Source organism: Choloepus didactylus, chromosome 8 (assembly GCF_015220235.1).
Source record: "Choloepus didactylus isolate mChoDid1 chromosome 8, mChoDid1.pri, whole genome shotgun sequence".
Lineage (NCBI taxonomy): Eukaryota > Metazoa > Chordata > Mammalia > Pilosa > Megalonychidae > Choloepus > Choloepus didactylus.
This window is the reverse complement of record NC_051314.1, coordinates 31,461,313-31,477,199: the sequence shown is the minus strand read 5'-3', so window position 1 is coordinate 31,477,199 and position 15,887 is coordinate 31,461,313. Positions and strand designations below refer to the sequence as shown.

General features: G+C 39.5%; 1 long non-coding RNA gene across 1 annotated transcript; it reads right to left on the bottom strand.

The window, feature by feature from the left end:
• Positions 1–1,301: 1,301 nt before the first annotated feature.
• Positions 1,302–15,454, bottom strand: LOC119541327. Its single transcript, XR_005218229.1, has 3 exons — positions 15,391–15,454; positions 13,560–13,603; positions 1,302–1,656 (listed from the first exon to the last, which is right to left on the bottom strand). It is a non-coding gene; the product is annotated as an uncharacterized LOC119541327 (long non-coding RNA).
• Positions 15,455–15,887: the final 433 nt, after the last annotated feature.

Sequence of the window (15,887 nt, the reverse complement as noted above, 5' to 3'; positions counted from 1 at the left end):
GCATGTGACCTTTGCCCCCACTAACACTGAAATGGAACACATTGCAAATGGGCAGACCAATGTTCAATGACTTTTAGGATGTTAAAATGAGTTCCTACTCATTTAAGATTTTAAGGTAAGAATAACTCTGTAGGGGAGAAACCCAGAGATGGTTACAAGGTTGTCAAGAAAATTTAATAAGAACTAATTTTGTACTGATAAACATTCAACCCGGTATGGTGGGACTAAGCAATACGAATTCTACCTGAGAATATGCAGAGAGATAAGCATCTCATGAATAAGTAAATTCTGAACCAGGAGGCTACAATGTTTATTGATTTTAAAATCATTTGTTTGAGAGATTGCCCTTGAGGAAAAAACTATTATGGCTGATAATATAATAGTTATATTCAGAGACAACCCACTTCTTTGGCTCATGGCAGAATAGAAAGATTATCCATCCAATACAAAATGTATAAACAAAAGTTTGATCTGAAAAACCCACTTATTGTTAGTCTTACATTTCCTAATTCCTGGACTTATTTTTCAGATGTAATACAAAGGTCAGAAATAAGTAAAAGCTAAATAACCAGGGTCCATAATTCACTAAATACTTTTGCTACAATTGGAATTGAAGAATTATTTTGAAAAAGGCTGTCTCCAGGGACATTCTAAGGTCCTGACCTTTTCAAGCCAATCCCTGAAACCACCTGCATCTACCTCTGTGAATCAGGAAAATTAGAATCAAAATTTAAAGGAAACTCCTGAGACATTTCAAATTTTTAAAAAAACAGTATTTTTATTAGTTTACTATGCTCATTAAAACAAAAAAGCCAGAAAAATGCAATTTTTAACAATCATGAAAATATAAAGGGTTTGTGTGTATGTGTGAATTCTGATATAGTGGAAAATTCCATTACAGCATTCTGTGTTTTCTCCTAATTGGATGGTTATATATTTTTTTCCTAAGCAGTCTTCTTAAAGAAAGTCTCCCAGTTGTCACCTTTTTTAGCTGCCATCCAACATAAAGTGAGGTAACAGGAAGCAATTTAGTTGTCAATAAAACTCATCTTCTATAATAACACTGTCTACCATGACTTGATGACTCAGTTTTGGGTTCCACGTTAGTGGTGAGACACCCTTCCTCTCCAGGTTACCACTGGTCTCTGAGGAAGAAGGCGTTCTTCTCCTCAGGGCCAATCCTCCCTCTCTCTGTTCTCTCAATTCCTACCTCCTGTCCCTCCCAGGATCTCAATCCGTTAATTGTGCCCTCTCCTAAGTTTATTCTTGCCTCTTCTGTTGGCTCTTTCCCCTCATCCTATCAACATGCTCAAGTGACCCCTCTTGATTAAAATCTAAAAGACTATTCTCTCAAGTTATCAACTCATCCCCATCCATTTATTATTTGCAAAATTCTTCAATAGTTACACACAGATTTCTACTCTTTCACTCCACACCACTTCATACATTGATCCATCTTCCACCAGCACCATCCCACTGAAACATCTTAAACCTCGCCAGTTCTCATCTTCCTCAGGTTCTCTTCAACATATGATGCTGTGGGTCATCCTCTCGACCCCTCTCTCCACCTTCCATGACCCTCCATTTCCTGGTTCTCCTCTTCTCCTGCCAGGTCCTCTCGTGGGCTCCAAGCCAGAAATGCCTTTCCATCTTCCCCTAAATAAACACATACACAAATTAAATTTTAAAAATAAACAAATGAAACTAAATTGTTTCCTGTGACCTCACTTTATGTTGGATGGCATCCTTCAATGTACGTAGAACATTTCCTGACTCCTTCCAAAAGTATTAATAATTGATCTCTGCTTTCAAGCAATAATAATTGAGCCATGCCTTGCACATAACTCTATAATAACTCTTATCACATCAAATGGAATTTCTGTTCATTAATTTACCAAACATTACTGAGCATCTTCTTGGAGGAAGATACTATTCTAGGCACTTGTAACATCTCTATGAACAATTATGAAATATAGGGATATTGTAGGGTATATTAGAAGGTGCTAAGCTCTATGAAGGAAAAGAACAAAAAAGAATACCAGGGTAAGGAGAATCAGGAATGTCGGGAATGCCATATGGAGCAAGCTAGCAGTTGCAAGACCAAATATGGTATTGACATGTCTCCCCTACCAGACTGTGAACTTTCTGAAAGCAAAACTCATGCATTATTCATTTTTTTATAAGCAGGGCTTAGCTCAGTGCCTGAGACATGGTAGATTTTCATTCATTTATCCATTCATTCTGCAAACATCTACTGAGGAGCTACTCTGCCCCAGAGACTGTGCTAAGCACTATGAATAATAATAATGCCACATTTATTGATGGTTTATTCCACATCAGGTACTTCCATTTCATAGATGAAGACAACGAGGCTTAGGGAGGTTAAAAATCTTACTAGACCAAGTTCACAAAGCTAACAAATGGCCAAGCCACAATTTGAATCCAGCAACTCTGACTCCAAATACTGGGATCTCAGCCACTGTACTTCCTCTCTAGTTCCTGTCCTCACGTTGCTTAGAACTAATAGAGAGAACAAATATTAACATATAGTTTGCCCAGGACTGTTCTGGTTTTAGTACTGAAAATCCTGCTTCCTGGGAGTGCCTCAATTCTGGGAAAATTAGAACAGTTGGTTACTCTAAGTCTCTGATGAAATTTCTCTTTTTCATTAGGCCTACTATGACCATCTTATTTAAAATTGGAACTGCCCTCTGCACCACTGCCAATCTTTCATATCCTGCACCACTTTTTCCTATCACACTTACTATCTTATAATAAACTACATTATTTATTATTTTTGGTGGTTATTATCTGTCTCCTCAATTAGAGTATAACCCAAGCACCTAGAACAGTACCTGGCACTTATTAAATAACTGTTGATTGAAATAATGAGCAACCAGCATGGTGAATGCAAGAGAAGAAATATGCCTCTGGTTTTATGGCCACAAAGGAGAATCAGGGAAGCCTTCCTGGAGGACGTGGGGTTAATTCTTAAAGACTGAGTAGAAGTTAGACTAGTTGGCAAGAAAGGGCCCAGAGGGCAGGGGATAGACACTCCAAACCAAGGGAATGATGACTGCAAAGACCCAAAGGATAGGACCAGTACGATCGTATAAATGGGTGTATGAGAGGTGGGGTGGTTTAGAGGTACTAGAGTATAGGGAGTAAGGCAGGAAACGACCAGAGATAAGGCTGAAGACCTAAGCAGAAAATACATGTGAGTTTCCCTTTGCCTTTAGAATAAAGTTCAGGCTCTCTAACATACATGGCTCTTTATTATCCCAACTTCTAGCTCACCTCACTGCTTCCTCCTTCATTCTAGTCAAGATGACCAATGTGCTATTCCCTCTTCAAGCTGTACATTGTCTTGCTTTTATTTCTTTGCTGAAAATTACCCCATATTTAAAATGATCTTCCTGTCCAACATCTCAGGTGCTACTCTTTAAGGTACAATTCACAACTGCCCTTTCTACGGACACTAAATGCCCTGACCCAAGCAACATCTTTTGTATCTCCTGGGGATTCAATCATATCCCCCCACAAAAGATGTTCAAGTCCTAAACCCTGGTCCTGTGGGTGTGAACTCATTTGTGAGCAGGATCTTCGAAGATCCTGTTTAGATGAGGTCAAATTGAACCAGGCTGCGCCTTAATCCAAATAACTGAGGTCCTTAGAGGAGAAGAAATCTAGACAGAGACACAGATGACTGAGCAAAAGCAGAAGCCAGTGCAAGAGGCAGATCACCACATGACGGACGCAGGGATGCAAACCAGCACCAGAACACTACAGACTCTAGGGAGAAAGCGTGGCCTGGCGATACCTTGATTTTGCACATCTAGCCCCCAAAACTATGAGTCAGTAAATTCCTACTATTTAACCCAACCCATTCTGTGGTATTTGTCATAGCAGCCCTGGAAAACTGATATTATCCAAATGTTCAGAACTATTAATCTGCATCTCTTGCTCTTACCTACTTTGTTTTCCCTGTCAAAGTTATCTTGATGCAGAATTCTTATCTCCTCTACTTCTCTGACCTTATGTCTGACCTATTCTCTCCGAGGACACTGGTTTCTTCCTGCTCCTGGTGGTTGCTAACTCCCACCTGGAGGGCTTCAGCACTAGTATTCCCTCTGCCCCGACTTGCTCCCTCCTGATCTTTACATGGCTGTCTCCTTCACATCATTCAGAGCCCCTGCTCAGAGAAGCCCATCCCAGAACTCTTTCCCCAAACCAGTCACTCTCTATCACATTGCCTCTGCATGCATTTCCTTGTGGCACTCATACTACCTATTTTTTTTAATTTGCTTACTTGAATGTAAGCTCAGCAACAGCAGAGGTCTTTCTGTCTTGTTCAATGCTGACTCTCCAATGCTTATAATAATGACGGACACATAAAGGAACTCAGTAAATAAATATCTATTGAACAAATGACAGCCTCGTGGCTTCTATTAACTTATCAGCTACTTTGAGAATAAAGAAATTACTTTATATATCTTTGAATTCTCAATGGTGCATAGTCTCTTTCCTCATAGATAATAGTCATTCCAACATTTATTGAATAAGTGAACAAATAAATGGACAAAGGGTTCTTTGGATCTATTCTGATAACAAAAGTCCCATAAGCCACTAGTTTTCAACCCTTTTTGCCCATTAGAATCATCTAGAGAGCTTTTAGAACATGCCAATGCCCTGGTCCCACCCCCAGACATTCTAATTTAATTGTTCTGGGAAGGGACTCGGGCACTAATTTTTTTAAAAAAGCTTCCCAGATGATTCTAATGGGCAGCCAAGGTTGAGAACCACTGCTTTAAACCTTACAGAGTAATGGCAACTCCAAATAAAACTGTGAATTCTGAACAAGCTTCAGGACATGGCCATTGATTTAATTCTTGAATTGCTCTTCATGAGGAATTGTGAGCAAGTGCCTTCTTTTGCAAAGGCCTACTGAAAGAGACCACTTTGAAGCAAACAACTACTTTGGTGCCATACACTGAAGGAGGTGGCCTATCAAAGCAAATACCACTTGGAACCATCTACTGTTCACAGTACTTTTCTTCGGGAAAATCATTGCCTATTGCACATGCAGGCCTTCACAAGTGGGAACAGAAAAATGCATAACATGTCATCAAGGCATTTGGTATCACTCTTGGAGAGATTTGGAGCCTATATGCAAAGGGATGGATTATATCTCCTGTCATGGAATTCATCTGAATGGCCCAGGCTATCATATTCAAGATTCAATAGGCTTGCAATGACTTAGGCAGAGAGGGTATTTGTAAAGCAGAAGAAAGCCTGCCTAATTAGAAAACAAGGCGAGAAAAATAAATAAAGAGTTTGAACAAAGTCAGCCCTGGCTCTAATTTGCCTCGAGACATCCTAACACTTGCTGCAAAATAAATCGAATTTTTGCTGTATGCATTCAATATTTGTTAATAAGCTGCCAGCTAATGGTTTTCTGTATTCCTTCACAAACAGGGACTGGTGTGCACACTGTTAGGCTGACACATGCAATAAGCCGCATGGAGGCTACTCTCAGTCCACGGAGGAACAGCCTGGGCTCCAGAGAAGATTGCCCCCAACTTGCAATGGGAGGTGGGTGGAGGGGGAGGGGTGCAATACACAGGTGAGATCCTTAGGCTTCGCATGTCGTCTTGGGGAGGAAAACAATGATTTTTAGAGGCAATTTGACAAGGAATTTCTACCCTGCTAGTCTGGGTTAGCATCTCTGAATGTGATAAATAACAGGGCTCTTGGACAGCCCATTTTTCCTTTATTTTGATACCCTTACAGCAGTAATCATGCCTTCTTGTCAGGTGTTATAATGATAAAGACAAATGTTCCCTATTGCTATTCTGTCAATGCAGCTCAACCCAAGCCAAAGAAAGGCACCCCTGCCGAATGTGTGGAATGGACCATTTGTCTTGTCTCCATCACTGATCAAGGCACATTCTGTCCCAACAGGATCCCCAGGTCAGTAAAATAGAAATCCACTGCTGACAGCGTTGACACTTGCTTTGCCTGTTCCAGAAACTACTGCCGCTTACGCGTTCCCTCCACCCCCAACAGCAAGATTTATTTTCCTTTTCTGGAACTATTGATCAGACTGGGCAACGTATCTGTAAGGTCAAATAGCAGAACAATCCTTTTGTCAAATAAGATGGGCTTTGGCATCAGTGATTTCTGTTTTTAATCAGAAAGATTCTACATAGCCACTTATTGATGGTAGCAATATTTGAAAAACACAAAATGATTTCCAAAGATGTGGTCCAGGAACCCATCTGAAAAATTGTTTATGCCAAAGCAGATGGAGTTTGGCTTAATTGTTGAAATAATTGCCATATGGAACAAAACACAGCTGATTATTGCATTAACACTAATTTTAATATGTCTCATCATTCTGTTGTCATTGTAGCTACAGTTGTCACTGTACTTTAATCAATGTTTATAAAGGAACTCAAATTATGGAATTAAGGATCCAAAGGAGATTTTTAGATTATCTAGTCATTTTACAGATGAGGAAACTGAGGACCACGAAGGTTCAGTGGTTTGTATAAAGGCATATATACTGCATTCTGAAAATGAAAAGTATTCTGAAAACGTAGGACAAATGGACAAGGTGTTCATAAAAAGCGAGACCATGATAATTCAACATGAAAATATCACTACTTCAAATGAGCATAACAGAGGATTTGGTGCAATTATATGATATACAAAAGACTACATAATTTGAAAAGATTCTTTTTCATGCTTAGCATCTCTTCATTAACACCCAAGATATTATTTATGTTCTCTCCTCGAACTTTCGCAATGATTTCTCATTTAACTATATTCTTCGGAGGATATTCCCAATACAAAATAAAAGGCATTTGGGTGATAGAAGGAAAGCACAAATAAGCCACAGGAGATGGTGGGGGGAGGAAAGTTGGATAAGAGAATAAAGAGATAGCTTTCATTTCCAGGTGTGGTGAGTGGAGTTTTTTCCTCTTAGTTTTTCTCATAACTGTTGATCCTTCCCTGGTCCTCTCTTCTCTGTAAAGTGGGAAATGAATGGGAATTGATCTGAAAAGCCATTTCAAAAGTTATTAACGGGATTGTCAGTAATCCTTCTAAACCTAACCTCCGCCCCTACTGCCACCCCTATAGCCAACACACAAAACCCTTTGAAAAGCTGGTGTTGGAAGTCTCAAGTGGGAAGCAGTAAGCCAGTGTGCATCCCCCACCCCCACCCAAGCTCAGGGCCAGTGACCCAGAAACAGATGAGAGGAGGCCTCCAAATTCTGTTAAAGTAATTGTACAGGTGCATTGAATGGATGCTTCATTCCATGATTAGTATTTCATCCCACTGCAGCAAACTTTTAAGAGATGTCCAAATCCTTTCATTTTCCCTGGATTCCATCGCTGACGGAGTCCTCTGTAATGGTACTCTTCATCTTCAGTTTCCCTTTTTTTTTTCCTGCATTTTCCTACTAGATTGTCAGCTCCTGGCCAAACACACACGTACACACACACTCACACAAACTGTAATCATTTGTGCAACTCTGTATCTAACAGGCAGTAGGTGCCTCAGTCAGGGCTTATGGGATGAACGCATGAATATGACATTTATGAAGCTACTGAGTTCCAAATGCTGTGATGGGTAGTGTGTATTTCTGAATGTCTGCTGTATATTTGTGTGAGTATGAGTTAGGGTAACGATCAAGCTGCAGTAACAAAGAAAACTGAAAATATAGTGACTTACTTAAGGTAGAAATGTCTATTTCTCCCACATAACAGCCCAGTGTAGGTAAATGGTTCAGGGCAGATAACTAGCTCTGCTATGAGAAGTTACCCCATGACGTGAGCTGGTGGGTTAGCTCTGTCCTCCTCCCTCAATATATGGCTTCCATCTCTCAGCTGAAAGTGGCTCCAGTGGTCAACATTCATCGGTGAGGGAAAATGAGAGAGAGGGAGGAGGGAGGAAGGAAGCAGCTGTGGGGGTGAAGGTGGAGTGGGGAGGTCTATTATTAAAAGGAAAACAGAGAAAATGGATATTTGGGAACTAGTTGTCTCTGCTACAGTGTGTGTTTTGAAGGAAGGAAAAGTAAAAAGAAAATACATTTTGGACTTCACAAAATGTAAACAATAAGGAAATGATCTGTATCAATTAGGTTTTGCTGCCCCAAACTGAGTATTTAAAACATTTATTTTTCACAATACTGTGGATCAGCAGTTTGGGCTGGGCTCAGCTGGGATGTCTGGTTTCTGGTCCACGTGGCGTGGGTTGGGGTCAATCATGCATTTGTGGTCAGCTGGCTGGCAATAGCCTCTCTCACCTGCCTGATGGTTGACTGCCCGTTGACAGAAGCAGTGGAGGTGACTGGATATATGTTGCTCGGCACCCAGTAGATTAGCTCACGGGGTTACTAAAAGCAGCAAGAGAGGGCAACGTCCCGCCTGTAAGTACTTTTCAAGACTCTACTTGCATCACGTGTGCGAATGTCCCATTAGCCAAAGTGAGTCTCATGGCCAAGCCCACATTCAAGGGGTAGAAAAATCGATACCACCTCTTAATGGGAGTTGCTGCAAAGTCACATCACAAAGAGGCATGCGTGCAGGGAGAGGAAGAATTTCTGATCACCTTTGCAAACAATGTACCATAAAAGCTAGAGTCAAAGCACACAAAAAAGTATCACAGGAGCATACTGAAGACAAAAATAATTCACTTGTAGGGTAACAGGGCCAATGCTCCCCAGAAAGGGAGTCTTTTGAGCTGAGCGAATAAAATTATATTAACCCTAAAGAAACTTACAGAACAGCCTGCATACCTTTACCAATTTACTTTTCTGATTCAATTCCCACAATTCTTTACTGAATACCTACTATGTGCTCAGTCCTGCGGCAACTGTGTAAAGACAAGGGAGAGTATACCATGATTTTAGAAATTAATTTTATTTCTTTTTTCTTATTAAATCTTAGTAAAGTGAGTTCATTGAGAATATTCTCATCTTTTTGGTAAAGGAACCGAACAAGAAGGTGCCTTACGGAAGCCATCCGAGGATACAGTGGCAGGACCCAGCACAGAATCCAGAGCTGCCTTTCTCTGGGTTGGGGCACTGCTGCCAAAAAGAAGGCAAACAGGACAGGAGGGAGCTAGACTGGGACATTTCTGATTTTAGGAATTCATAAATGCAACATAGACATACAATAATATGCTTCTAGAGGCTTCCCATCTCAGAATAAAATCCAAGTCCTTACTGTGCTCTACTAGGCTCTGAAAAACCTAGGTGTTGTCTAATTCTGTCTCCTACTATATCCTTCTCCCTCTCTCTGCTCCAGCCACCCTCGCTTCATCACTGTTTCTCAAAAACATCAAGGGCTTTGTACTTCCTCTTCCCTCTAGCTCTGCTACTCTTCCTTCCCAGATCTCTGCAAGGCTCCCCCACATCTCAGCTCAAACATCACCTTCCTAAGGAGGCACTTTCTAAACATATTGTCCCTCTGCCTCTCACCCTCTTTCCTCTTAACTTGCTCTCCATTTTTATTTTTACCATTTACCACCATCTGATTTGAGAGATATATATTAACTGCCTCTCCTACTAGAATACAAGCCTTTGAGGACAGAAACTCTGTTTTTGTTCACTGTTTCATTGTAAGTATCTAGGAGAGTGCATGGCATATAGTAAGTGTTCAATAAACACATTGAGTGAATTAGTCTTAATTACATATAGTCATGCATTATAATATGTACTCATATGTACATACTTCTATGCATGTACCTAAAGATGTATATGCATATGTATATCCATACATACTAATATATGTCAATGAAGTTCATCAGGGCATCAGGTCACTCTAAAATTTTAACCTTATGTTTCTACATGGTTTTGAACCTCTTCTTTTCATTGCTTCATTGCATCAGCATTCACTGATTCATTTCTGATCTGTATGTCACACAGATTCATGAACTTTGCCTTCTTTTGCCAAAGTATAATCAATTAAAGACAATCCTCCTGACCTGCAATTGCTTAAAATTCACTCACTCAAGTTAAGAGAACAGCTACCTTGCAATACATAGATGCCATCTATAATATTTATTTCTATTGATCTAGATGGTTCCTTTCCTATTTGCCCTTACACAGACCTAGGCAATGATGAAAGGTAGTGCTCTCTGTATCACAAATGCTGCTTTACAAAATCCCACCCCACCCCCCAAAATTCCTGCTACACAATATCTATCAGCAGCTGTGTAATGACGATTTCTAATATACATCTCGACCCGTTGGTTTCTTGTAATAAAATGAAATCTTTCAGACTAATAATTTTGGTGACTTTCTCCCCCATTAAACAAAAGCTATTTGTTAAGATATTACTACCTTAAAACAGGTAGGAATAAAAGCTGCAGGCTTCCTAGCCAACTGAGGGCTTTCCATTTAACCCTTCCATGCTTAGGTAAATATGGATTACAGAAGCACAGGGGCTTCAACCACAGGAGGAACTCCAGAGAACTGGGAAAGAAGGAGCCATAAGAGGAAGGAAAAAGCACAATGAACAGGAAGGATTATTCAAAAGTCAGGATGTACCTCCCCAGCTCTCAATTCTGAGCCCCTTATCTCCGCCCCAACCACCATTTCTCCAGTTTAGACCCTTACGTTTCTCTCTTCATCTGCTCCAATGGCCCCCTAACTATTCTTCCTGACTCCCATTTCTCTCTTCTTTAATTTCTCCTTGACACAATCATCTGAATCTTCTTCCTAAATTACAAATGGAATCATGCTGCTTCAACAACCTTCAATGTTTCTATTGTTGGTAGAATCAAGTTCATGCCCGTTAGCAAAGCTCTAAACCTCTTCCTGATCTAGTTCCAGGCCATTCTTTCAACTCCGTCTGCCACCATACACCCTCATTCTACCTCAGCATTCCAGCTAAAGAAAACTACACATTGTCTTTTTTTGCCTTTTCCCACCCTGGCTCCTTTTGCTTCTTCCAACAAGATTCCCTCCATTCCAGTCGTCACTGGTACCCAGCTCACTACTGACATCCAAACCACAGGCTACCTCCCTCACGAGACCTCCCTTTGTCCTTCCAGCTGGAAAGACTTGCTCTTTCTTCCATGCCCCACCAGGCTCTACAATCTCTCCTTTATTTAATATGTATCATATTCTGTCTTGTTACTGGTTTATATTTTTAATCACCCCCACTAAATTGCCAGGTCCTTAAAAACATACTCATCTCTGTGTCCCTTATAGAGCTTTTACTATGTGTTAGGCATGATTTCAAATGCTGTGGGTATGTTTGGAATTTTTTAATCCTCATCAAAACACTACGAAGTAGGTACTTTTATTCTGCTGTTACAGGTAAGTAGACCAAAGTACAGACAAGTCAGGCAATTTGCCCACGTTCAAAGATCCAGTGAATATCAGGGGCAGTCATGTGGACCCAATAGTCCTAATATTTAAATACTATACCATGTATATATTTAAATTTACCAAAGAGAAGCATTTAGATAGATCCAAATACTGAGGAAAAATGCTATAAAAAGCAGATGATAGAAATATCTGGGACTAACTCAAAATAAAGCCCAGAGAAGTTAAGCAACTTGCTCCAGTTCATACGGTGAGTTCCCAGCAGAGACAAAATGAAATTGGAGTCTCCAGAGACTGGCCTAGCGCCTTTACACTAGATCAATCACTCCTATGGGGTTATGGAGGGAGAGAAAAGAGATGAGAAATGTAGTTGAGTCTCATGTAATTGTAAGAAGTAATGAGGAATTCAGGCAAGGATGGGTCTCAAGATACTGCAAACTTGCTCCCTAATAAACACATCTCTGCAGATGAATTTTCTTAGTCTATAAAATGCAAACAACTAAATCCTTGGATCCAAGGGAAAAGCTGGGTAAGAATGCAAATAGATAAAACCAAAAAAAAACAATAGCAAACTCTTTTCTTGGGTACTTACCATGTGTTGGGTGCTGTGCTAGCCCTTGATATAATTTAATCTTCACAATCTCTCCATGTTTATTATCAGCCTCATTTTATAGAGAACGGTCTCAGAGAAATTGAGTAACTTTTCCAAAGTCACAAAACAGGAAGTAGCACTGAAATGCATGTTCCAAATGAGTGAACTTTTCAAATGATAGAAGCTTATTCCTTAAAGTCCAAATATCTTTTTAAAAATTGTAACCATTTTGGATTTCAACACTCTCATACATAGTATGCACTTCCCTGCTTTCCATGAGAGAGGGCTGGAATATATATATATGTTTATTTTTGTTTGTTTATTACCTTTTTTTGGATATATTTTAATGTCCCTATGCACCAGGCCTTTTCAAAATGGTTGTAAGGAGGCAATTATCTTACAAGGATGCCTTACTGAGACAGGTATGCCTCGTGTCTGACAATAAGTGGTCCCCTAAATACTTTCTTCTTAGTTCCTTTGCCTGCTTTTATTGTTTCCCATACTCTCCCTCACCAAAATGCAGGAGGTGTTATTTCTGACAGTTCTAAGCCAACATCATCCCACTCTTCCTGCTATGAGCTAGGATACGACATGCATGTCATTATTAGAATGCGGTCAGAATTCGAAGTTGTTCAAATTTGAGTGAGGGGCTGAGATATTACACTGCAATAAAGCACCTCAGCAGAAGTGCAGTCAAGCCTTCTGTTTTGGCTAGTCAGAACCCTTTCTTTAGTTATATGCAAGATCATTTAAATGCTAAACAAATACAAGGGGAGTGGATGACCCTATAACACTACCCTGTAATAATAGGTTTGTCTGGGTGAATAAAAAAGCAACATTTTAAAGAAAAATATAATGGAATATTTTATTAGGATCAGATTATAGAAATTCAAATGTTGATTTTTAATTTTCATTATATGTTCAGAGAGGTGATAGGGTGAGAAGAGCCAGAACTATAGGGCTAGAAATACCTGAGTTATAATCTCTCTTCTACTTGCTCTCTGACAATTGACTTTGGGTAAGTAACTTAATTTCTCCAGGCCTCCATTTTTTAAATTTTCATACTGAATAATGCTAAAACCTATCTCATATAGTATGTAAAATAATGACACGTAACTGCTTAAAAGCCCATGTAATAGGGTTGAGATCATATTTTTATTACTTGAACTTAAAAAATGCTTAGTCTCAAAGTTACACACATGGGCAGACATTTATAAATCATACTTATACAACAAAAAAAGATAAAAGAATTCATACTGTCTTTTTAGAAACTCTGAAGCTAGTACAATTTTATCTTCAGAGTTTATATGGCTTGAATTAAATACTCATCATTTGATACTTGATACCCTAAATTTAGTAGTTTTTGCTAAATATCTGTTGGATGGATGGTTGGATGGATGGGTAGATGGATGGATGGATGGATGGATGGATTGATGGAAAGAAACACCTAAAGTTGGACACAAAGTGAATATTTAAAGAGAATGGATTTATAGATACACAAACACACACACACACACACACACACACATACACATACACATGCACATCCATCCCTGCTAAGAAAACTATTCTAAGTGGTTTAGAAGCATCATTTAATACAAGAAAATCAATATGGCAATATGTACCTGGATTTGGTCTTGAAGTATGCAGGGACCTTGGCAACATGGAGCTGGAAGGAAGAAAAGAGAAATCAATTAGGATAAAAATGGGGGAGGGGATGGCATGGAATCTGCCCCAGCTACAGGGGCTGGCCCAGGGAAATGGTCTAAGGTATAGACTCCCAGGGGTGTAGTAAACTTGGCACATTTCAGGAAACTTATTCCCAGGTGAGCTGTTCTGACAGATATAATACACAGTACTAGCAAAATCAAAAACGAGGAGAGGCGAGAACTCTCAAGAACTTGGCCAAGGACAGTAATGGCAGTCCTAGCAGATATGCCCATTCCCTATAGAGCTGGTGTCCACAGTCTGAGATACCAGGATGATGCTCAACCCCCAAGAATGGGACTGGAGGAAGTGGGCAGAGAGACACAGCTGACAAAATTGTGGGGACAAGAGTGGGGGCCCAGGCAGAAGCACATGGTAGGGAGGATGCCATGTCAGAGTTAAAGAGACAGCATAGCAAATACAATAACTCTTGCCCTGCCACAAAACAGTGTCCATCCTAAGTCTAGCTGTCAAAAACGAGATTGAAGGAAACAACAATGTCCCAGCAGACATGGCTGGGCTCTGGGTCCTGGATCCCAGGTCAAGGAGTGAGATTCATTTTCAAGTCCTCCTGGATAGGGTAGGTGAGGCTTTATTTCTGCCTCACTCAGGATTGGCTTGGAATTAGGATACACTTGATGCTTGATAGGAAGAATCAATGGCCCCAGTTACAAGCAATGTTGAAGGCAGAAACATGAGAATCAAAGCCGATAACAGGCTTCTCATGCAAACATATTTTTGAAAAGCTCCTTGAGAGTAGGAACCAAGTCTTCTTTATCATTCATACCATATAATGCTGCCTAGCACGCACTTTGCATATACGTAGGCACTATAGTTGGTCCTTAGTAAAGTTAAAAGGAATATATATACTCATGGGTACGAGTTAAGTACTCTAGTCACTACTTAACTATTATAAGTACCACTTGGTGTTTTTCTCCTGTGTATTTATACACAAGTCCATCTGGCCATACCCCCTTGCTCCTCAAAAACATTTTCATAGCTTCTGATCTCATCCCTTTCTATCTATGCCTTGACTGCTTTTCAGAGGAAATTGCTAATTATTTCCATAGCATTTATCTGTTATTCTTAAATCCTCATCAAAGATATTTTAACCCATGCAGATTAGAGTTCTGAGCTTCTGCATAATTTTCTCTTAATAGTAGTGCTAAATTCAATGAAATAAGCATTCTTTTTCACAACAATTATGTATATTAGATACAAAAGATACGAAGGAATAACAGGTATTTGGGTCAAATATGATTATGAAGAGGTGCCTGTCCTCAAGAAGTTCTAATAGTAGTCAGATAAACAAATAGTGAAGTATGTTAAAGTAGAATGAAACAAATATAATGGAGATGCAAAGAACATGGAAGAGGGACCAATTAATTCCCAAACTGTATCTATATTACTAATCTCAAGATCTACTCCTTTTGTGCATTTCCTGGACCCTACAACAAAATGTATTCACTCTCCTCTGTGAAACTCTGTAGTATTTATGTCAACCTCTTTGAAAGAATTTATCTTAGCCTTTCTATCACAGTAGTGTGTCCCCCACCCTCCAAGTAGGCAGAGGGCTGATAGAGGACTCTTGTGTCTCTGGCACAGGTTCTTGGATATAGGGGGCACTTAATCTCCATTCATTGACTTGACCAGAAATACACACACTCACACACACACATATATACGCATTCACACACACACATGGAATGAATACCCATTATTTGGGGAGATAATAACCATTCTTAATACCTTGATTCCAAAATACTGCCCCCAAGCATCCTTGATCGATATGCTGAATTAGAGATGGTTCATCTCCCACTAGTTCAAAACAACTGCTTCAGCTATTTTTAATAAAGAAAATTACAAAATCATTGTTCAATTTCCTGATGTAGCAGCACAAATAATTTGGGAAAAAATCCAACAAATCACTATTTTTAAGACATACAATGTATAACAATATCCTATAAAATGAAATTTTAGCTATCTCCAAGCATTCAAAATAATCAATAAAGTTATGACCAAATAGCAAATATTGACTCTTTGCAGAAGACAATAACTATATATAGTCTCCTGGTTACTGGTTTATAACAGCATTTAAGTTCATTAAAGAAAAGTCAATGATATTTATCATGTGCATTAATTAGGAAGAATTAAAATCTTGAAGTTGAGGACAAATCCAGAATGTAGAACACGGAAATCAATAAATGCATAATTTCCACCAAAGTATGCTTCTCTAAGGCACAGAA